Raw genomic sequence first — 24,251 nt, 5'->3', positions numbered from 1 at the left:
GCGGCAATTGGAAGGGCTGGGAGCGTTATGTATAACGGTAAATCTCGTCATATACGACGAAGACATAAAACCGTTAGGCAATTACTCTCTAGAGGAATTATCACGATTGACTATGTAAAGTCAAGTGATAATGTGTCGGATCCACTTATAAAAGGCCTAACTAGAGAGGTAGTTGAGAAATCATCAAGGGGAATGGGACTACCGCCGAGAACAAGTCATAGTGGCGGTAACTCTACCTAAAAGAGTGGAGATCCCAAGATCTAGGTTCAAGGAGATCAAACAAAGTCATTAATGAAGGTTCAACGTTGTCAACTAAACTTTTGGTCCATTCTCGTGATGAGACAATATTCAATACCAAGGATAAATCATTAAGGCTTTTTAATGATTTCTAAATTTGATACGGAGTATATCAAATAGTGTATCTATGAGATGACACATTTAGGAATCACCTATGTAAGTGTGAAGTGTTAGCCGCTTCAAGGAGAACTTTGTAAGTCCAGTTCTCTACACACTTATGAAACCAGGCGGTGTTCATGACTGAAACGAACACAACAATGAGAACCAAAGATGGTTAAGGGTTGGTTGTGTGACTTATGGTTGTCTAGGTATACACCGAAGTTTGACGGTTCAAAAATATCAAATCTACCGATTGATCGAGTATATCCGACATAAGTTCACTACAAAAAGTTCAAAGGGAAACCTACTTATCGAGATGCAATTAATCCTTACTTGCAAATCACACAGTTTTTCATGCATATTTCTGTGATATAGCCATTCCTCATTCATGTGAGGGATTGTTGGGGTTTTAACTATATTATATGCTTAAAAGAGGGTGAATGAGAAATGGAGTGAAATAAAAATTTTAAGTTTCCCCTTTGATGAAGGAACATTGTCCCATATTGGAAGAGGAAAAGGTTTTTTATGGGTATATATGCAATTGCTTTTCTTCTATCTTTTAAAGAGTTGAGAAGAAGGCAAGCCTTGCGACGTCGACGTCGTCATCGTCGTCGCTCGCTCGGCTCGACTTCGGATTTGGATTCAGATTCGGATTTGATCAAATGATTGATTGATTGATTAATTTGTTGGACCAAAATTATTTGTTAATAGTAAAATATTAACATAAATGTTATTAAATATTTGTTTTAATAATAGAATACTAATATTAAAATAAATATTAATATTAAATCCAATCAGTTTTCCGTTTTTCAGTTGTGTAACTGAAAATTAAACTGCCCTCTTCAATTTTCCCTCTTTATTTTCCCTCGTTATTGTTGAGTAATAGCCAAAGTTGGACGAGGCTTTTAGTTAAAAGATGCTTATTATTATTATAACATGTATATTAGAAGAACAGTATAGGCAGTTCAAAACATAACAGATAAAATTATCGTATACAACTCTACGAGACAATCAATAATTACTAGAAGGAATCACAATAGAAGATTTACATTCTTTTCTGTATGAGAAGTATATCCAAGATATCAAGTCAGATAGCACGGTAACACTCTTCGTGCTTTTATCTCTTCCTAACCATATATAATTAATTTATATGTCAAATCAATTAGCATGACAACACCCTTCGTGCGTTCAACTCATCATTTCAAATGCACGCATAACAGAACCAACCAGATGATAAAAATTACAAAGTAGGAATTACACAAGCAACAATAATGGATAAGTATATACATGTGGGCAACAGTAAAAGACTAAGCGAAAAGCACGTGAGTAATAACAACAATTGAAAAACAAGGAATATCAACTTCAATTAACTAGCATAATGGAGGTCTAAGTACAATTATAACAACTAAGAAGGAAACACATGATCTTTACAAGTTAATAAGTAAGAGCATGAATGACTAGCATGGTGGAAGGTTTATACTAAAGTGCAACAGAATAGATATGACATGAGTATAATTATAAAAACAGGAAAATAGGCATGGTATTTGCAAGTTAAGCAGGTAGAAGGTATGAGCAACACAACAATAATTGAGATAGAGATCAATGACAAAACAATAGCAACAAGTCACATCAGATCTATAATTATGTCAATAACAGTTCAAGGTAAAGACATGATCGTATACACGAAAGACTAATGTCAAACATAATGCATGTCCCTCATCCTCGCCTGCACAGAAACACCCATCGTGCCATTACCTCACGATAACATACAAGCATAACAATATAAATGAAATGGCACGGCATCACCCTTCGTGTTTTTACTCTCAAATGATATGGCACGACATCACCCTTCGTGCTTTTACTCTCAATATGTGGCACGACATCACCCTTCGTGCTTTTACTCTCAATAATGTGGCACGATATCGCCCTTCGTGCTTTTACTCTCAATAATGTGGCACGACATCACCCTTCGTATTTTACACTCTTCCTTACCAAGCATATGTATATAAATGACAAACAAGGCAGGAAGCATAAATAATATCAAGGAAAGTGCTTTAATATTCCAAACAAATCTCAATCACAACTTTCCAAGTCAATAATGATTCAACAACCCTCAAGAACTGCATTATTAAAATACTTTCACGAATCTCACAAATGATCCACAATATAAGTATAAAGTCTAGTATCTCAAGAATATCGGTTGTAGTAATATAGTAATGATTTCGCATAAAAATGATCGAATTAGACACATTAATGTACTCTTAGAATTTCCGTTAAGTTTGTTCAAGTTATAATAAGTTAAGTCTTGATATTTAATATTGTGCTCTTAGTATCTAAGAGTCAAGTAAGGCATGAAGCAGAAGGTCACGAATTCTATAAACATAAATGTAACATAATCCACCCCCCGAACATGATTAACCCTGACACATACATAAAGGTTCGTCACCCCATATATGTATCACCCCCGCATGTGGCAAACAATGACAAATAGGAGGAAAAATTTCCTCAACAAAGTTAGGCAAAATACTTACCTCGGTTCGGCTAACTCAACACTCAACTTAGCCTTTTCCTCTACAAATTCTCCTCTAAAGGTAGGTCTTGACTACCCATAGCCTCACGAGTCCAAATATATGTTTTGTTTTAAAATACGAGTCCTATTCGACTATCAAATCCTAAATTTTCATTTTTTAAAACTTTGACAAAATCCCCAAATTTTTCCATAGATTTCTCATGAATTTGATGTTAAATCTTGTATAAAATCATGAAATATAGTTGAAAATTAATTAAAGATACTTACCTAATGATTTGGTATGAAAACCCCTTCTTAAAATCGCCTCTCATCGAAGTTAGAGTTCAAAATATATAAAAATGAAACTAAGACTCGGAATTCTCAGCACTTAACAGGTTGCAGATGTCGCATTTGCGACAGGGGGTTCGCAAATGCGAACTGAGGGCCTCTTACTTAGGTCGCAATTGCGACCCTATACTTCGCAAATGCGAAGGCGAAAATTTCGCAAATGCGGCAGAATTCTTCACAAATGCAAACTCTCCCTAGCAGCACATACTTCGCAAATGCGATGGTTGCTTCGCAAATGTGGTTGTCGCATTTGCGACCAATACATCGCAAATGCGATAACACCAGCACTCAAGAATTATCAAAAATCATTTTGAAGCCAATCTGAAACTCACCCGAACCCTAAGGGCTCTAATCCAAATATGCACACAAGTCTTAAAATACAACACAACTCACTCGCGCGCTCAAATCATCAAAATAACTTCTAACGCCAAAACGCGTGAAGATCAAACTAAATTCAAGAACTTCTAGAATCGCAACCGTGCGTTCAAACCATATCAAATCAACTCCGAATGACGCCAAATTTTGTAGACAAGTTCTATATGACAAAACCAACCTACTCAAAGCTTGAAATTATGCGTAACAACTTCTAAACGATGAATCACACCTCAAGTCAAAATCAATGAACTTTGAAACTTCAACTTCTACAACCGATGCCGAAATCTAACAAATCACATCCGATTGACCTCAAATTTTGCACACAAGTCACCTTTGCCATTACGGACCTATTTCAACTTTCGGAATCGAAATCTAACCCCGATATCATAAAGTCCACTCCCGATCAAACTTCCCAAAAATCCATCTTTCGTCAATTCAAGACTAATTCGACTACGGACCTCCAAATTAAAATCCGGACGCGCTCCTAAGTCCAAAATCACCCAACGGACCTAACGGAACTAACGAAACTCCATTCCGATGTCAAATGCTAAAAAGTTGAACTTGGTCAATTCTTCCAACTTAGAACTTAAATCTTGAAGTTCATTCTTCCAAATCGATTCCAAATAACTTGAAAACCAACACCGACAATTTATGTAAGTCATAATACATCATGCGGAGATACTCGAGTTTTTAAATCACTGAGCGAAGTGCAGATACTTAAAACGGCCAATCGGATTGTTACATCATTTGTGTACAACTTTGTCTTCTCGTGAATATTCATATTTGGATACAAAAGAAATAAATGTGGTGAAGAAAGTGTAACATCTCATAATCGTCGGTTATCAAAAATGATTTGACCTTTTACTTACTTTTTCTTCGAAATTCCAATATTTAGTTTTTCCGTTTAAATCTTGATGAGATTTAGCCAATATGGAGTTGAGACTACTAGAAAAAAACTTCATTATTAATTGATCTTTTAGTTATATATTTCAATTAGGATCTTAAAAATTAATGAACTTCCATATTTTTTACATTAATTTGAGTTGATCACATGACTTAATTTTAGTTTACAGATACATTAAAGGTGCTTAATTATAAGTACCTCAGATTAATTAACACATATGTGCAAATCATTCCGCTAGATATTACTAAAGAGTAACAATGCGTAATCATTGCTAGGTGCAATAAGCCAATAACTAAAACAACAGCCGTCAAGTGTCTATTTCATAATTAATTTGATGTTGGTTCTAATTAATGATTCAAGATTCTGTTGTTTTACTTTTTGAAACAGCTTTCTTATAAAATAATTTCGTAATTGTTTATATCATTATTAATGTTCCATTTCAAGAACATTATCACGTCATTAATAAATGCTTAAAAAAAGAGAGAATATATTCTTAAGAAAGGTCATAAATGGTGGGGATAGAATTTCCCTGAAAAGGAGAAGCGATTCAGCGATAAAAAAAGACTAAAGAGTGGCCATGGCAAAAACAATAATTCCATAAAAAGAAAGCCTAGCTGTATTCTCACAAGTAACAAGGTCTGAGCCTAATATTATTTATTTCGTAATAAAATGATGAAATATGTCTCATTTGACATTATGGGATTTGACTTTGGTTTTGTAGGGTTTATAGACTCTGTCATTGGTGGAATTCCAACTCATGTTCAATTGTGTTTGTCTACTCCCTGTCTTTTACATGTATCGTTGTCACTCATTGCCCCCATCCTCCACTTTTTTTTTGGTTTTCTACTGTGTCCAGTATTCGTATTGGAACCCAATTAAATTTAGATTCGCGTCAGAAAGTTTCACATTAGGATAAAACGCTCTCTAACAAAAAGCGACTCTATACACACAATGACAAAACTAGGAATTTCTCCAAGGGTACGATGTTCAAATTTAAAAGAAGCAAAAAAAAAAATTCCAAAACAAAGGGTGTTCAATATGTGTTATATACTTCTAAAACGTAATATTTTACGTAGGTACATAATGTAACTTTTTGACGAAAGATGGTCAATTATGACCATGTGGCTTCGCTACTGCATACGCATGGCTCGAACCCGACACCTGTGATTAAGAATGAAGGAGTTCTTACCACTGTAACAACCCATGTTGGTTCTTTTACATGTATCATTGTCAGTAGCTCACACTCCAAATTTTAAAGGAAAAAAAAAAGCTCGTCCCAAATTATTTTGATTTACATTTTTTTAAAAAAAAAGATTTTTTTCCTTTCTAACTCTAATAAAATTATCTCTTTGTGGATTACAAAAGTTTCATATGTTGCGTGCATTGGTCGCCTATTACACGACTAATAATTCTTTATGTAGTCATATAAGTCGTTAATATTCATCGATTATCCAAATTTTTATATCCAAATGGAGGACACTTTAGTGAATGGGAGTTTTTATATATTCATTCCTTGTGGAAATTGGAGATTTATATCTTTACAATCTATAATAGTGGAAAAGATGACCAATATAAAGGGCTTAGGATATTGAATTACAAATATTCCCTTTTTCACAAAGCAAGGAATATATTCGTTTAAATTGCTAGAACCTTTTTTTTTTCCTTTTCTACCAAAGTTATAAGGAATAATCCTCACTAGCTAAACATGAAAATGAATATGGCGGTTTGTAGATAAAGCGAAGTTTTATCAAGTGGATGGTAGTATCTTCAATTAAAGTACTCTTTTAATTTGTGGTATTTCTTCGCTATTATTGCGAAAGTGATGACTTAAACTTAGTCAATGCCACTTGTGTATCCACATTTTAATACTTTATCATATGGTTTAAAATGCAAAAGCACATGCTTTTGATTTGCTCTAATTACTTCTCCACTCATGCAAACAAGAATCTCGATGAATTAATTATAGCACGAATATCTTAGTTTTTATCGAGCAAAAGAATGTAAAGAATATCTTATTGCGCCCTCCCTCCGGTTCATAATAAGTGATCAATTTGCTATGGACACATCCATTAAGAAAATACTAAATTCTAAACAAAAATAGTTAGTGTGACTAAACTATCCTTAATTAAATATTGCAGCATAATTTAATGTGAGGAATAAAAGACTTTTTAGAGATATGTACATAAGGATAATTTTGGAAAAATAAATTGAATTTTTTCTTGATTATATAAATGAATACTTATTTTGGATCAAAATAAAAAACCAAATTAATCACTTATTATGGATCGAAGAGAGAGTAGTTTTATCTTGTTTCCATTTATCTCTGTCTTTGTTAACTCAAAAGTCAAATGGACTTCATTTAATTACTTTATGTTTGTCATTTATTTACATGTTCACTAGTGTAAGATTTTATCTATAGCCCATAAACTAGATATTGATGATAGATTACTTTCTTATCTCTTCGTCGCCTTTACGTGAGATAAAACTTTCCTAAACTAGTTAAAATAGTAGTATGCGAATTAGTTCGGTTATAAGTCCCACTCGAATAACGTGTTGGGATCGAAATAATTAAAGTGTCATTAAAAAGCTAATAAAGTATACCTTCAACAATGATGAATGAGACATCAAAAAAAAAAAAATACCAAAAGAGAACCAAATATTCAAAATAGTCCGGTCAATTAGCCTACGTTAACGAACGAAGATGAGCAATCTACTATATAAAAAAGAATACAAATAATATTGAGAAAACAACCTCACAAAGAGGCACACACAAGTGGCAGCTCACACTTGTCTCACAAATTCTCCTTATAAGCAAGACTCTCAAACTTCTTTGGGCTACATTGTGGATGATACTAAATGATAATGAAGGATACTTAATTTTTAAAAGTCCAAAATATTTTTTTCCAAGAAAAAAAAAACTAGCCAAATATGGAAAAACTATATTTTTTTTTTGTAAAAGGTAAAATCAATTATGGTAAATATGTTGTCCTTCCTTTAAGGAATATGAAAATCAAATATGGTAAGAAAATTCGGACAAACGTCTAACATAACGCACCCAAAGGTGTGACTAGGTCACTAAAGTGGGTGAAATTAGTCGAGGTGCACACAAGCTAGGTGATTCCCAATGTAAACATGTGATTTTTGACCCTCCCCAAGATTTTATATATTTTAGTATTTAAATATTTAATTTAGGTCTAGTATAGTTATTTCAACTAATTTTGACTCGTTTACGTTATTTTTATCGATATTTTTAACTTCGATGTTTCGCTCTTGGAAAAGCGCCGCTGCCGACATCGCAACGGTAAGAATTGAGTTCTTCCCTCGCCGCCGACATCGCAACGGTTCGCCGACGCTGATCTTTTTTCAGTTATTCGATTCATCAACTGAGGCAAGCATTTCTTCATTGCGCTTTATATTCTTAAGCCTCCGCCGCTCGTACTCCGTCATTTTCTCCGGCACCATTCCAATTTTTGATTTATTCGGGTTAGTTATCAAACTGAAATCAAAGGTAATATCATTAGATTATTCTTCACAGTCTCAAGCACACAACCTAATCCTATAGAACACCCCTGAACCTTAGAGCCGCCGCTGCCCTCATCTCCTCACTGTCGCCTCCGCCCTTCACTCCAGCCACACAACCGCCGACAGACCATACACACACGACCCCCTAATAGGCGCCACCCAATCGCTACACGGCCAACCATCACCCCTAACACCAGCGAACTCCAGCCACCCAACGCCCACCTTTGAACATCCTTCAGCTGTTACAAACCACCCTTCCACCGCCACACGCACCGGAAACCAGAACATCAGCCACCTGACTTGTTCTTCTTCAACCCTTAAACACCCCTAAGAAGCCGATAACTATATAATAGTATTGGGTGATAGATCTCCCTTCCATATGATAGTATATAATACTATAACTATATAATAGTATCAGGTCTTCTTGCCCTACCCCTTTTGCGTCCCAAATCTTCCCCCACCCCCTTATATTCTCGTTTTCTTCTTCTCCTTTCTTTGTACATTTTATATTATTGGGGCTATACCAGTGGTAGCGGTGATAACTCCTTCTGGTTTTTGGGTCGTGGTATTTTCTGTGTTTTCAGGAATTCTCGAAGTATTGGAGACAAGTTGGGCGCACGAGCACTGGCAAAGGAGAACAACATGGGTGAGTGTCAGCAAAGGGCGGTAGGAAGTGGTGTGTGAGCGTACAACTACATCGAGTACAGCAAATCAGTCACAAGTTTTGTTATCGGGAGTTGGTACCTCATGTTTGACTGTTTCCCTTTTGGTGTTAGCTAAATTACTGTTACTTTACTTCGCAATAGTTAAACCTTTCAACTAGGATACTAGTTACCACTTGTTTCCTTCTAGTTTGATTTGTTGTCCGTTGTGCACTAGCGAGTCTTCTCTAGATTGTTGTAGGTGTAGTGGCTGCAGTCTGGGATGATAGAATAAGGGCATGTCCTCGGGTGGGGCAGAGTGTGGGATTGGGGTCAGGGGGTGGGACGGGTAGCAGGGGAGGTAGAGGGGGCAAGGGAGACTATAGGTTGAGAATCGGATCATGGAACATAGGTTCACTAACTAGTAAATCCATAGAGTTGGCGAAAATCCTGCAGAAGAGGAAGATTAATGTAGCGTGTGTCCAGGAGACTAGGTGGGTCGGATCGAGGGCGAAAAACGTGGATGGGTATAAGTTGTGGTACTCTGGTATCCTGAGGGGTAAGAATGGAGTGGGTATCCTGGTAGATAGTCATCTTAGAGAGTCCGTGGTAGAGGTCAGGCGGGTGAATGATAGACTAATGACTATTAAGTTGGTGGTGGGTGAGGGTACTTTAAATGTCGTTAGCGCGTACGCACCGCAAACAGGCTTGGATGAGGATATTAAGAGGCGCTTTTGGGAGGGGTTGGATGAGATTGTTCGTAGTATACCGCCTTCTGAGAGGTTATTCATAGGAGGAGATTTTCAATGGTCATATTGGGTCATCTGCAGGTGGGTACACTGAGGTGCATGACGACTTTGGTTTCGGGGAGCGGAACGGAGGGGGCATTTCGCTGTTGGGCTTTGCCAAGGCTTTCGATCTAGTCATTGCGAACTCAAGTTTTACGAAGCGGGATGAACATTTGATTACTTACCAAAGTTCGGTGGCGAAGACTCAGATTGACTATCTCCTCCTCAGGAGATGCGACAGAAGGTTGTGCGAGGACTGCAAGGTTATCCCAGGTGAGACCCTCTCAACGCAGCATAGGCTTTTGGTGATGGACATTTGTATTAGGATAAGGAGGAAGAAGAGGTCAGTACAAGGACGCCCCAGGATTAGGTGGGGCACCTTAACTAAGGATAAAGCTAAGGAGTTGGAAGGAAGGTTATCGGCAATGAGAGCTTGGAAAAGTAGTGGGGACGCAAACACAATGTGGTTGACGACGATGGACTGTATAAGAAAGGCGACGAGAGAGGTGTTAGGGATATCTACGGGCCACAATGGTGGCCACAAAGGAGATTGGTGGTGGAATGCAGTTGTCCAAGGTAAAGTGGAAGCAAAGAAGGCGGCTTACCTGCGGTTAGTAGGGAGCACTGACGAGGAGGAGAAGAGAGAGAACAGTGAAAGGTATAAGGTAGCTAGGAAGGAGGTGAAGATGGCAGTGACGGAGGCTAACATGACAACTTTTGCTCGTCTGTATGAGGAACTAAGGAACAAATGTGGGGAGAAGAAGTTATTCTGACTCGCTAAGGCGAGAGAGAGGACAACTCGGGATCTAGACCAAGTGAGGTGCATAAAAGATGATGATGGCAAAGTTTTGATGGGAGATGACCAGATTAAGAGGAGGTGGCAGACCTACTTTCATAAACTTCTAAGTGAAGAAGGGGATCATGATATTATACTTGGGGAATTGAGGAATGCCGACAGTCACCGTGCATTAAGTAATTGTAGGGACATTGACATCGATGAAGTCATGGAGGAAATGCGTAAGATGAGAAGGGGCAGAGCTACCGGGCCAGACGAAATTCCGGTTGAACTGTGGAGGTGTGTGGGTAGAGCAGGCTTGGAATGACTTACTGGATTGTTTAGTGTTATATTCAAGTCTAATATGATGCCTGAAGAGTGGAGGTGGAGTACAATGGTCCCGTTGTATAAGAACAAAGGTGATGTCCAGAGCTGTAACAACTATAGGGGCATCAAATTACTAAGTCATACCATGAAAGTTTGGGAGAGAGTGGTAGAAATAAGAGTGCGAAGGACGGTGTCTATTTCAGACAACCAGTTCGGGTTCATGCCGGGACGATCTACCACAGAAGCTATCCACCTTATTAGGAGGATGGTGGAACAGTACAGGGATAGGAAGAAGGATCTCCACATGGTGTTTATTGATCTGGAGAAAGCGTACGATAGGGTTTCTAGGGAGGTCTTATGGAGATGATTAGAGGATAAATGGGTCCCGGTTGACTATATTAGGGTGATTAAAGACATGTATGCTGGAGCTAAGACTCGGGTTAGGACAGTAGGAGGCGACTCTAAACACTTTCCAGTTATTACGGGGTTGCACCAAGGGTCTGCCCTCAGCCCATTCCTATTTGCCCTGGTGATGGATGCACTGACTCATCATATTCAAGGGAGGTGCCACGGTGCATGCTATTTGCTGATGACATTATTCTAATTGACGAGACACGAGGCGGTGTCAATGAGAGGCTAGATATTTGGAGACATGCTCTTGAGTCTAAAGGTTTCAAGTTGAGCAGGACGAAGACGGAATACCTCGAGTGCAAATTTGGGGTTGAGCTGACGGAAGCGGGAGTTGAAGTGAGGCTTGACTCTCAAGTCATTCCCAAGAGGGGTAGTTTCAAGTACCTTGGATCGGTTATTCAGGGGATCGGGGAGATTGACGAGGATGTCACACACTGTATAGGGGTGGGGTGAATGAAGTGGAGGTTAGCATCGGGAGTCTTGTGTGACAAGAAAGTGCCACCGTTACTAAAATGTAATTTTTATAGAGCAGTGGTTAGGCCTGCCATGTTATATGGAACTGAATATTGGCCGGTAAAGAACTCACACATCCAGAAGATGAAAGTAGCAGAGATGAGGATGTTGAGGTGGATGTGCGGGCATACAAGGATGGATAAGATTAGGAATAAAGATATTCGAGAGAAGGTGGGTGTGGCCCCCATGGAGTACAAGATGCGGGAAGTAAGACTCAGATGGTTCGGGCACATTCAGAGAAGGAGCACTGATGCACCGGTGATGAGGTGTAAGCAACTGGCTGTAGTGGGCACGCGGAGAGGTAGAGGGCGACCTAAGAAGTACGAGGAGAGGTGATCAGACAGGACATGTCGCGACTTAAGATTACTGAGGACATGGCCCTTGACAGGGAATTATGGAGGTCGAGCATTAAGGTTGTAGGTTAGGGAAAAATTGTGAATATTTCTACAGCACAATAGGGTGGGACTAGCCAGTTAGGAGTTAGACTAAGAATGTCATTGGTCGTCTATTGATGCAGGGCTTTACCTGCTAGTTTTTACTATACCAGTCATCTATTTCGTATTCTGTATTTCATATCTCTTATAAAGTTGTTATTTTATTATGCATTTTTATGGTACTAATATATCGTCTCCTGTTGCTTTTTTTGAGCCGAGGGTCTCCTGGAAACAGCCTCTCTACCCTTCGGGGTAGGGGTAAGGTCTGCGTACATATTGCCATCGCCAGACCCCACTTGTGGGATTATACTGGGTCGTTGTTGTTGTTGTTGTTACGTTATTTTTATCATAAAATTGAAAAATACCAAAAAATAGTTTCATTTTTCTCTATTTAATTAAGGTATTATGTATTTTTAGAATAATATTATTTTTTACCCATTTTTATTATAATCCTTGAAAATAACAAAAATAGCTTCATGTCATAATATAGTTCGTTTTAATTAATTAGTAATAATTTTACAATTTTATAGTACATTGTTTTAAGAAAAAAATCAACATTTTTAGTTTTGTAAAGCTAAAGGGCCATTTTTAAAGACAATTTTAGCCCAAATATGAGCCCAATCTTTTGACCCATCAACCATTTTTGAGAAATTAATCCAAGCCATTCATTATATCCCTATCTAAGGGCCAAGATCATTTATTTTAATGACAAGACCAAAACCCTAGGGGTCCCTTCTTCTTCTTCAACCTTCACAAAATACAAAAAAACCCTAGAGAACAAAATATACACACAACACAAAAGGGCTGAACCCTAATCACACAAACTGACCAGCCGCCCAACACCAGCAGCCACCTATAGCCGCCCAACACCAGCAGCCACCTATAGCCGCCACCTCATCTTCAACCTCAAAACTCGGCGGAAAACACTTCCCATCAGCGACATCTGCTGTTGTCCCTCACTTCTCGCCGCCGGATCTCACAGCAGCCACCACTGTCGCCGTTGTTGCCTCTTCACCTCACCACCCAAACACACGCTGCTGACCCCTTTCTTCATCTTCTCCAGAACAGCCGCCGCCGGAACCTAAACCATCACCCCCCAGTTGTTGCCCGCTTCTTCGTCTTCCATCTTCAACAAAAACGACCACCCTTCCCAGCCGTGAACTAGCCCTCAAACGAGACCCCCACCCCACCTAAACTCCTTCTTCTTCAGAGAACACCCTAACACAAACAGCAGACCCTCCCCCCTCATCGTCGAACCTCTCACGCCGCCAGCTTCTACACCGCCGAACACCACCTCCAAGCCGCTACTCCTTTCCTTCTTCTCAGGGACAACAACAAAAACACGCACACATGAGGATATCGAAAAACAGAACAGAAAAGTAAAATTTTCAAGGACACGCATAGATATAATATAGCAGGCCCGAACAGAGAGAAAAAATGGAGAGTCAGTGAGAGTTTTGATTTTCTTCTTACCAAATTTCTGAAAAAGCAAAAACACAAAAAATAGTCCTTTTAAAAAAATAATAATTCAGAAACCTATATAAAATAGCTTATTTCCATTTTTAACTTTTGGATCCGGATTTGGTTTTTGAAATGATGAGATTCCAGTGAGTGATTGTAGAGTAGGATTCGTTGATATTTGAAGTGCCGTTCGAGCATTGTTGTCGGTTCGCTGTTCTTGGAACGAGTTCCAGCAGCTCGCTCAGTTGAATTGCTTTTGGTTTCAACAAAGGTTCACTTCTTGCTTTCTCTAGTGTTGCTGTTTCTATTGTTGTGACTATGTGATTTTGTTTAGATGAGTTGATGATTTCTTTTAAGTTGTATTTGTTTGGACTTCAATTGGATTGCACATTTAGGAGTAATATTGAGGTGAAGGGGACGTTAGCTAGATGACTGATTTGTGCAGTTGTTGACAATTAAAAGATAAGTGGGACTGTGTGGTTTCCGGTTCAAAAGCTAAAAAGAAAATTACGCTTTAATTAAGTAATTATCTTGTTGTTATTTTAATTTTATTTACTTGTTTGTGACATTGGGAGCATGCCTAAGCCGTTATCATTTAGGTAGGTAAACCTTTAGGAAGTTTATTTTAATTTATAATGTTCGGATATAAGGTGAGAGTTTGTCCATTAGTTAAATTTATCCGGGAAATGCCCCGTGAAGTTTGTTAATATTATTATCCGGGGTATGCCCCGAAGAACTATGTAAATATTTTGGAGGCCTTGACGAACATGGTAGAGAAGTCGTAGTATAAGTTAGCTTAGGACTTTTCTTTTCTTTTCCTTTTTAGTTTCTTTTATTAGGTAGGAACGACCTCGAGCCTCTTGTGTGTTTATTTTTCCTTTTCTGTGTTACTTTACCTCAATTTGAATATTTTAAAAGCCAACTAGATCGAGTACGCAATCGTACTAGTTACGGGACTTGGGGAGTGCCTAACACCTTCTCCCCAAATCAACTGAACCCCCTTACCCGAATCTCTGGTGCGGACTTAGTTTTAGAGTCCAAAAGTGTTTTAAAGGAAATTATTTTAAAAAAGGCGACCTGACACACCGAAATCAAATGTCAGTAGGTGTAAGCGACTTTGAGTTAATCCTTTTGAACACAAATTTTTGTCACTTTTCAATTTAAAACCCTTTTCGAGCTTTACTAATTATTTTTATTAATTTTAGGAGGGTTACTGAGGTTTGGTATAAAAAGGGGTGTGACACCCAACAGAGTCAAAAAATACTAGGTAATTTTCATCTATCAAAGCCTTGGTGAATAGAGTTATCTGATACCTATTATTCGTGAGAGGTAGCAGTTATTATATGAAATTAATCAAGGTGCGCGCAAGCTGACCCGAATTACTATGGTTATTAAAAAAAGAAAGTCTCACTCAAATAACACATTAAAAATGTGTTAGATTTTCATCATTCTACATTCTACAAGTCCTCCTTTGTTTGAAATTGCCCGGAAGAAAGGTAAACGTATAGGAAATAAAACATAGACAACAGAACAATATGTTGTAATAATAATGAAACAAACAATTTTTCCTTAACTTTGTGAATAAATTGGTAAATGCTTTTGGTTAGTTGTAATTTGTTCTGATTTGGAGAACTGGACTCGGGCAAACATTACGGCACACGGGCCATTCGCATGGTTGGTTTTCCTGATTTGGGCTTTCATGAACATCATCTGTAGGCCCTAATCTAAACTCAAGATCATTTACAGATCACCAAATGCTTGGATTAGATTGCCCTCTTGGGTATACTGGGCCTGACAATGTTTATACGACTGTAACGTGTAGTTACTAGATCCACAAGCCCACCCGAGCAGATCCAATCCATTGAATTGGTTATCGTTCTGCGCCCAAATTAATTCAGAGCGTTGTTATCACTCAAACCGGCGTCGGATCTTAGAAGTCATAACTCATAAGTTAAAATTGAAATCTTATCTTAGAGCATGTTTGGACAAAATTCTAGGAGGCTAAAATACTTTTTTAAAAATTTAAGTTGTTTGACCAATACATAAAAGTACTTTTGGCCAACAACAAAAGCAGTATTAAGAACAATCGGAAAATTCTATATTCTTCCAAAAAGCAGAAGCATAACTAGAAAATTAATTTATTCAAGATAAAACTATCCTAGTCATAAATTTATATTTTTCAAATTATCCCTTACTAATTTAAGTTTTTTTCTTTTCGTTTTCATTTTTAGTTTTTACCATTCTTTTAAAATTAAAGATATCATATAGATGAATCATATTTTAACTTTCCAAATTCTTTATTGACTTTTCTTGTTTTTGATTTTTTACTCTGTGCAATGTCTTGTAACTTTTCAAATTATCTTTTTTTTTTATTTTTTACACTAAAGCAAATTATCTGCATCCTTCTCTGGATTATCAATTCTTTTCATACAAATAATCATTTATAATTTCTATTGTTATATGTTATTAGTTCCCGAATGTTTACAACAACTATCAAATCTAATTTGTAAAACTTACCTATAAATAGGTCATAAATTTACAATTGCATCGCATAATCTATCTATATATTATTAAAGTGTCACGACCCTAATTCCGGACCCGGTCGTGATGGCGCCTATCGTGAAACAAGGCCAGCCGACACATACCCCCAATATATATATTTAACAGTTATAATAATAATAATTCAAGTCATTAACATGCTATAAATCCCAAAATATCAATGAACTAGAACAATTTGCGGAAACAACACAGCCCGACATCGGGGTATCACCAGTCATGAGCTTCTAAACATTTGTCTAAGAGTATGGAAGAGTTCATACAATCTATTACAGAACTAGAACAAGGAAAAATAAGATAGGAGGGAGGAACACTGGGCTACGAACGCCGAGCAGCTACCTAGTGGACTCCGAATAGCTTGCTGGGAGCAATCAACCCTCACTAGCGTGACCCGAAGCTCCAGAATCTGCACACAGGGTGAAGGGAGTAATATGAGTACGCCAACTCAGTGAGTAATAAAAGTAAAGGCAGCTGAGCGATAAGAAAATAAGTAAATCACAGCAAAATGCTACAAGGAGGCATAAAATCAATACAATGCAATAAAACAACGAAAACTTGTAAAAACATCTTAGTTCAGTGAAAACCTCTTTAAGACATCTTTTAACAGTTAAGCAAGTGAATGAAAAGCAGCGAGAAAGGATAAACACATAAAATCAGCCCCTCGGGCACTATATCAACAAAAGCAGCCCCTCGGGCAATAACATGGAACAACATCAGCCCCTCGGGCTATATCATATACACTGGGTACCCGCGCTCACTGGGAGTGTACAGACTCCTAGAGGGTCCCCTTACGTCCCAAGCGCAATATCAAGTCATCTCGTGGCATAATCAAATAGGCTCTCGACCTCATATCAAGCCACCTTGTGGCGTACAACTCAGGTCCTCGGCCTTATAATCACGAGTCATCACAATACCGCTGCGGCGCAGCCTGATCCCATAATAACCTCACAACATAGGCCCTCGGTCCTACTCAGTCAGAAATATCTAAAAGCCACTCGGCACAGTAAAATATGATGCTCAGCCCAAAATATCATTTAAGATATCAAAATAGAGTAAATATGGCTGAGTTATGAAAACAGTAGAATATAACACGACTAAGTACAAATATAAAGTCAAAGCAATGAGGAAATAGTATTAATAATCCCCTAAGGGTCCAAACAGTTGGCACGAGGCCCAAATATGACATTTAGCCCAAAACATGATGTTAGCAAATATTTTTCAATCAAATACGCGATAAAATAGTCATGCGGGATGGACTAAGCCACAATCCCCAACGGTGCACGACCCCACACTCGTCATCTAGCGTGTGCGTCACCTCAAAATAGCACAATGATGTGAAATCCGGGGTTTCATACCCTCAAGATAACATTTACAATCATCACTCACCTCTATTCGGTCCAAACTCTAACCCGCGATGCCTTTGCCTCTCGAATCGGCCTCCGGATGCTCCAAATCTAACTAAAATCAGTACATAATCATCAAAATATGCTAAGGGAACAAAGCCCACTCGAAAGTAATCAAATTACAACACAAATCCCGAAATTAGCCAGACCCGACCTCCACCCACATTTCAGAATCCAATAAAAATTACATCACTAAGCTCCTTATCACTCCCCGAGTTCATTCATATCAAAAGTACTAAAATCCGACCACAAATAACCCCTCAAACCTTTACTTAAAGGTCTCCAATGTCAACCCTAATTCCCAAATTTTAACCCTTAATTTCCATTAAATTTTAGGCCAAATCAGTGAAATAACACCATAGAAATGAGTTTAGGGTCCAAAAACCTTACCTCTATGAAATCCCCTTGAAATCCATCTTCAAATAGCTCCCTCAAGCTCAAACACGTATGAAGATGATGAAGAATAACTCAAAAATCGCGAAGGAAATCTTTAATACTTTCTAACTCAGGCTTTTCGCACCTGCAGTCCCACTTCTGCGGTCTTGATCACCGCACCTGCGGTTTTTACTTAAATGCCCAAAGTCGCATCTGCGATAAGATATCACACCTGTGCTATCGCATGTGCGCTCACCTAGCTGCTTCTGCGGTTCCAGCTTCCCATGGCCTATTTCGCTTCTGCGACTTGCTTCCGCATCTACGGGGGTCGCACCTGCGGCCTCCCAACCGCAGATGCAGTTATGACAGAAGCCTAGAACTTCAACTGCAAACTCCCAACTCCCAACTTTCTGTCAACCATCCGAAATCACTCCGAGGCCTCTGAGAACTCAACCAAAAGTACAAACAAGTCATACACCACCATCCAAACTTATACCAATCTTCGAACACCTCAAACAATATCGAATCAACCAAATCACCTCGAATTCAAGCCTAAGTTTCCAAAATCTTCCGAATTTCGCTTTTGATCAAAAAGTCTATCAAACCACGTCCAAATGACTTGAAATTTTGCACACACATCCCAAATGACACCTCAGAGCTACTGCAACTTTCAGAATTTTATTCCGACCCTTATATCAAAATCTCACCTATCCACCGGAAATGCCAAAATTTCAATTTTGCCAATTCAAGCCTAAATCTACTACGGACCTCCAACACGCATTCCGATCACACTCATAAGTCACAAATCATCTCCCAAAGCTATCCGAACCATTGGAATTCACATCCGATTCCTTTTTCACATAAGTCAACATCTGGTTGACTTTTCCAACTTAAGCTTACTCAAAAGAGACTAAGTGTCTCAAACCTTACCAATACCATTCCATATTCGAATCGACTAACCTGATACCACAAAACACGGATAAATAAACATAAAGAAGCAGAATTGGGAGAAACGGAGCGATAACTCATGAAACGACCGGCCGGGTCGTTACATTCTCCCCCTCTTAAACAAACGTTCGTCCTCAAACGGGTCAAGAAACATACCTGAAACCTCAAATAGGTGAGGATATCTGCTCCGCATCTCCCGATTGGTATCCCAGGTAGCCTCCTCCATAGGCCGACCTCTCCACTGCACTTCCACTGAAGCTATATCCTTTGATCTCAACTTTCGAACCTGACGCTCCAAAATAGTCACTAGCTCCACATCATAAGTCAAATCACCATCTAACTGAAGTGTGCTGAAATCCAGAACATGAGACGGATCCCCAATATATTTCCAGAGCATAGAAACATGGAATACTAGATGCACACTCGATAAGTTGGGTGGCAAAGCAAGCTCATAATCCACCTCCCCAATCCTCCAAAGTATCTCAAAAGGCCCAATGAACCGAGGACTCAATTTAACCTTTTTCCCAAAACTCATAACACCCTTCATGGGTGAAACCTTCAACAGAGCCTTCTCACCAACCATGTAGGACACATCCCGAACCTTCCTATCAGCATAACTCTTTTGTCTCGACTGGGCTATACGAAGCCTCTCCTGAATCACCTTCACCTTGTCTAAAACATCCTACACCAAATCTGTACCTAATAGACTAGCCTCACCTGGCTCAAACCAACCAACTAGAGATCTACACTGCCTCCCATACAAAGCCTCATATGGAGCCATCTGAATACTCGACTGGTAACTGTTGTTATAAGCAAACTCTGCGAGCGGTAGAAACTGATCCCATGACCCTCCAAAATCAATGACACAAGCGCGCAATATATCCTCTAATATCTGAATAGTGCGCTCGGACTGCCCGTCCGTTTGAAGGTGAAAAGCTGTGCTCAACTCAACCTGAGTACCGAACTCTTGCTGCACAGACCTCCAAAACTGTGAAGTAAACTGAGTCCCCCTATCTGAAATGATGGAAACTGGGACACCATGCAAACGAACAATCTTACGGATATAGACCTCTGCCAACCGCTCTGAAGAATAGGTAGTGCACATAGGAATGAAGTGCGCGGACTTGGTCAGTCGATCCACAATCACCCAAATAGCATCGAACTTATCCAAAGTTTGTGGGAGCCCAACTACAAAATCCATGGTGATCCGCTCCCACTTCCACTCTGGAATATCCATCTACTGAAGCAAGCCACCCGGTCTCTGATGCTCATATTTCACATGCTGACAGCCTGACAATTGAGACACCGAGCTATAAATTCCACAATATCCTTCTTTATTATCCTCCACCATATAATGCAGTCTCAGATCCTGATACATCTTCGCGGCACTCAGATGAATGGAATACCGCGAGCTATGAGCCTCCTCCAGAATCAACTCCCGAAGCCCATCTACATTGGGCACACATATTCTACCCTGCATCCTCAACACCCCATCATCACCAATGGTCACATCTTTGGAATCATCGTGCTGAACTCTGTCCTTAAGGACAAGTAAATGAGGATCATAATACTGGCGCTCTCTGATGCGATCAAATAAGGAAGATCGAGAAATCACACAAGCCAATACCCGACTGGGCTCCTAAATATCCAACCTCACGAACCGATTGGCCAAGGCCTGAACATCAACTGCAATAGGTCTCTCCCCAACTAGAATGTATGCCAAACTCCCCATACTCATCGCCTTCCTGCTCAAGGCATCGGCCACCACATTGGCCTTCCCCAGATAGTACAAAATGGTAATATCATAATCCTTTAGCAACTCCAACCATCTCTGTTGCCTCAAATCGAGATCCTTCTGCTTGAACAAGTACTAGAGGCTACGATGATTCGTAAATACCTCACAAGACACACCATACAAATAATGCCTCCAAATCTTCAACGCATGAACAATGGCAGCCAACTCCAAATCATGAACATGGTAGTTCTTCTCATGGGGCTTCAACTGACGAAAAGCATAAGCAATAACTCTACCCTCATGCATCAACACACACCCAATACCAACTCTCGAAGCATCACAATACACGGTATATGAACCTGAAGCTGATGACAAAACTAACACTGGAGCCTTGGTCAAGGTAGTCTTGAGCTTATGAAAGCTCTCCTCACACTCGCCCGACCACATGAATAGAGCACCCTTTTGAGTCAACTTGGTCAAGGGCGATGCGATAGATGAGAATCCCTGAACAAACCGATGGTAATAACCTACCAAACTAAGGAAATTGCGAATCTCTGTTGCTGAGGATGGTCTGAGCCAACTTTGAACCGCATCTATCTTCTTTGAATCAACCTGAATACCCTCGCTAGACACCACATACCCCAAGAAAGCCACTGAACTGAGCCAAATCTCACACTTGGAGAACTTTTCATAAAGCTTCTCCTCCCTCAACCTCTGAAACATAACTCTCAAATGCCCCGCGTGCTCCTTCTAACTATGCGAATATACCAGGATATCATCAATGAAAACTATGACAAACGAGTCGAGATACGGCCAGAACACGCTATTCATCAAATGCATGAATGCTGCTAGGGCATTGGTCAGCCCAAAAGACTTCACCAAGAACTCATAATGATCATATCGGGTCTTGAAAGTTGTCTTATGAATATCTGAGTCCCTGATCTTCAACTGGTGATAACCTGAGTGGAGATAAATCTTGGATAACACTCTCGCTCCCTGAAGCTGGTTAAATAAACCATTAATGCGAGGCAAAGGATACTTGTTCTTAATTGTTGCTTTGTTCAATTACCTGTAATCAATGTGCATCCTTATAGTGTCATCCTTCTTCTTCACAAATAGAATAGAGGCACTCTAAGGCGACACACTAGGCCGAATGAACCCCTTATCAAGGAGTTCCTGAAGCTGCTCCTTTAACTCCTTCAACTCCGCTGGTGCCATACGATATGGTGGAATAGAAATGGGCTGAGTGCCCTACACCAGATCAATACCAAAGTCAATATCCCTGTCTGGTGGCATGCCCGGCAGGTCCGTAGGAAACACATCCGGAAAAGCCTTCACAATAGAAACAGAATCAATACTAGGAGTCTCTTCACTGACATCCCTCACAAAGGCTAAGTAAGAAAGACAACCCTTCCCAACCATATGTTAGGCCTTCAAGAATAGGATTACCCTACTGGGAACATAATCAGTCGAACCTCACCACTCAATCCGTGACACACCTGGTATAGCCAATATCACTTTCTTAGCATGACAGTCCAAAATAGCACGACACGGAGATAGCCAATCCATGCCCAATATAACATCAAAGTCTACCATACATAACAACAAAATATCCACTCGGGTCTTCAGACCCCCAATAGTCACCACACATGACCGATACACACGATCTACAATAATATTATCACCCACCGGAGTAGATACACGAACAGATGAAATAAGAGACTCACAAGGCGTATCTAAATAATGAGAAAAGTATGATAACACATAAGAATAAGTGGAACCGGGATCAAATAACAGAGAAGCATCTCTGTGGCATACTGAGACAATACTTGTAATAACAACATCGGATGCAATAACATCGGGTCTAGTTGGGAGTGCATAGAAATGAGCCTGACCGCCACCTGATCGACCTCCCCCTCTAGGGCGACCCCTAGCTGACTGACCTCCACCCCTAGCTGGGTATGTGGGTGATGGTGAAGTAACTGGTGCCGAGGCCGATGGCTGATTCCTCTACTGAGATAAACCCCCAAGACGATGAGGACATTGCCTTCACATATGACCCAACTCTCCACACTCATAGCAACTCCCGAGTGCTGGAGACGGGGAATGAAGGGAACCCCTAGCACCAGAATGACTAGCAGATGCACCTGGCCTAGAAGAGCCCTGAACTGATAGAGCACATGTCGAACTCTAGGTTGGAAGGGCATTGAGTGATGACTGGCCCTGATAAGAACTGTAAGAACTATGACCCGATGATGCCCCACGATAACCTGGGTGAGCTGACTGAGCATGTTTGAATGGATGGCTTCTACTGTGCTGAAAGTGACCTCTCAAAGGAGCACCACCATAACTACCAGATCCCCGAGGCCTCTTGGCATCCCTCTCATCTCGCTCATGGCGACAAACTGACTTAATCTCGCGAGCAATGTCTACAACCTCCTCAATGGCATCTCTCTCTCTGTAGGAACCAACCAAACAACATGACGAGCTAACTCCGAGAACCTCATCTCATACTGTGTCACAATCATCTCTCCCTGATGCAACCAATCAAACTGCCTACGCAGCTCCTCTCTGCGATACTATGACACATACTTCTCCAAAAAGAGAACGGAGAACTGCTGCCAGGTAATGGGTACTTCACCAATAGGCCTACACCTCTCATAAGCCTCCCACCAAGTGAAGGCAGCTCCAGAAAATTGAAAAGTAGTGAAAGCGACCCCGCTGGTCTCCAGAATACCCGTTGTACGATGAATCCTCTGACACTTGTCCAAGAAACCCTGGGCATCCTCGCCCTCTACACCACTAAAAGTCGGAGGATGAAGTCTACCAAACCTCTCCAATCGACACTGCTCGTCCTCTGGCATAGCAAGAGCTACATACTCTTGAACAGCTGTACCGGGCTACGCTGGATGTGCGTCGGTGTTTGAAGTCCCTGCACGACCTCCTCAGGTGTGCGAGCGGCGGGAGTCTAAGTGCCTCCCCTGGCCTGAGAAGTAGATACGACTATAGTAACTAAGACCGCCTAAGCTAGGCCAGTGCATACTGCTAGAATCTGAGCCAGGGCCTCTTGAAGAACCTGGAATCACAATGGGCACAGCTAGTGCCTGAGCTGGTTCCGCTGGAGTATCCACAACTGGGACCTAATCCTGAACTGGGGTGGCTAGTGGATCTGCAGGTGCTACCCTAGCTGCTGTGCAAGCCATACCTCTACCCCTACCACAGCCTCGACCGCATCCTTAGCCTGTAGTGGCCACATCTGGTGGTATTGGTGGTCATCCATCCTGACCGGTCGCTCGTGTCCTCACCATTTGTGAGAGAATAGAATAATAGAAGTTTAGTACTCGGATCAACATATTCGCACGAAAAGAATTTCAAGAATATGAAGTTTCCTAAAGGTTCTGCAGCCTCCAGAGGATAAATACATATGTCTATGTACCGATCCACGAGACTCTACTAAACCTGCGCATGACTCGTGAGACCTATGTAACCTAGGCTCTGATACCAACTTGTCACGACCCTAATTCTGGATCCGGTCGTGATTGCGCCTATCGTGAAATAAGGCCAACCGACACATACTCCCAATATATATATTTAACAATTATAATAATAATTCAAGTCATTAACATGCTATAAATCCCAAAATTTCAGTGAAATAGAGCAATTTACGGAAACAACATAGCCCGACATCGGGGTGTCACCAGTCATGAGCTTCTAAATATTTGTCTAAGAGTATGAAAGAGTTTATACAGTCTATTACAGAACTAGAATAAGGAAAAATAAGATAGGAGGGAGGAACACTGGGCTACGAACGCCGAGCAGCTACCTAGTAG

The 24,251-nt window shown here is 40.1% G+C and overlaps 1 long non-coding RNA gene across 1 annotated transcript; it reads right to left on the bottom strand.

Annotated features, from left to right (window-relative positions):
• Positions 1-12,607: 12,607 nt before the first annotated feature.
• Positions 12,608-14,575, bottom strand: LOC142161826 (uncharacterized). Its single transcript, XR_012693498.1, has 2 exons — positions 13,417-14,575; positions 12,608-13,261 (listed from the first exon to the last, which is right to left on the bottom strand). It is a non-coding gene; the product is annotated as an uncharacterized LOC142161826 (long non-coding RNA).
• Positions 14,576-24,251: the final 9,676 nt, after the last annotated feature.

Source organism: Nicotiana tabacum, chromosome 7 (genome assembly GCF_000715075.1).
Source record: "Nicotiana tabacum cultivar K326 chromosome 7, ASM71507v2, whole genome shotgun sequence".
Lineage (NCBI taxonomy): Eukaryota > Viridiplantae > Streptophyta > Magnoliopsida > Solanales > Solanaceae > Nicotiana > Nicotiana tabacum.
Note: the sequence above shows the minus strand (reverse complement) of the source record. Positions and strands in the feature narration are given on the sequence as shown.